The sequence below is a fragment of the Macadamia integrifolia genome, chromosome 1 (assembly GCF_013358625.1).
Source record: "Macadamia integrifolia cultivar HAES 741 chromosome 1, SCU_Mint_v3, whole genome shotgun sequence".
Lineage (NCBI taxonomy): Eukaryota > Viridiplantae > Streptophyta > Magnoliopsida > Proteales > Proteaceae > Macadamia > Macadamia integrifolia.
The window spans coordinates 16,721,885-16,722,932 of NC_056557.1; the positions used below are offsets into that span (position 1 = coordinate 16,721,885).

The 1,048-nt window shown below is 36.9% G+C and overlaps 1 long non-coding RNA gene across 1 annotated transcript in view; it reads left to right on the plus strand.

Annotated features, from left to right (window-relative positions):
* Nucleotides 1–522: 522 nt before the first annotated feature.
* Nucleotides 523–1,048, plus strand: part of LOC122092800 — a 1,113-nt gene continuing 587 nt past the window's right edge. The window contains exons 1-2 of the long non-coding RNA XR_006144325.1: nucleotides 523–594; nucleotides 715–764. This is a non-coding gene — a long non-coding RNA (uncharacterized LOC122092800). The remainder of the gene's footprint in view (nucleotides 595–714; nucleotides 765–1,048) is intronic.

Here is a 1,048-nt window from a genome sequence, read left to right on the forward strand (position 1 = left end):
AGTTGTGATCTTCCTCCCCCACGATCTTCTCTAAAATAGGATCCCAAACTGACTTCTGTTTATGGGACACTCCACGAAGGGGCCCCATTATCATGTTAGAATTTTGATTGGCTATGTCTTTAGTAACATAGTGTGCATAATCCTGCAATACTATGGAAGTTCTTTGAAACACAATTACTTTCTTAGACACAAAGAATGCAATTTTCATTTCACAGACACCGACATTTACTACTGCTAATTTCGTATGTATTAAACTAACAATGAATAACTCTAGATGGATTTACTTGGAATAAGTTTGAGTTGTTGTTGTTGTGGATTTTCTTTTTATTTTCTCATTTGTGGCTTGTGTTTTATTCCTTGGAATGGACTACTATCTACCATGACCATTGTTTTGTGTTAATTATTATGAACGTCAGAGACTTGGGTATATGTTGAGTAGTTTCTCAATTGCTGTGCATGTATCTTCCTTGCTGACCGTATTAATTTTGGTTTCATGACCCCTTGAGAGCATAATTTCAAGCACAGACCGATCAGGCGATTCTCCCCTTCTCCTTTTCTTTACTCCTCTTTGTCTCCTTGATTCTTTGTTGCTCGGTACAAATTTTAATCCTTCTTATTTGTTCTTTGATAGGGTCTTTCCCTAACAATTTTTTGCTCAAACCCTATTTTGTATTCAGTGGATGATGGGTTTTGAAACTGTTTCTGACATCGCAGGTGATTCTTTCGAGGGTATACGGAGATTGAGAGGTTTTCAGCCATTTGAGGTAACTGAACATTCTTTCTTGTGCAATATTTTAGCTTTTTCTGCGTTGGGTTTTCTTTTTCTAATCCTGAATGTGTCACATTGAATGAGCTGATTGTTCAGGTAAAACACCTTCTTAGTGCTTTTGAATTGGGATTTATAGTAGGTCTATCATGGAAATGTTTATTATGTCGTCCCTCTTGTTTGGTTCTATAAATTAGTTTCTTCCTTGTTTGAAAGCTATTACCTTTAGGAATCTCTCTCTTTTCCTCCCCCCCCAACAACCCCCCCCCCCAAAAAAAAAAA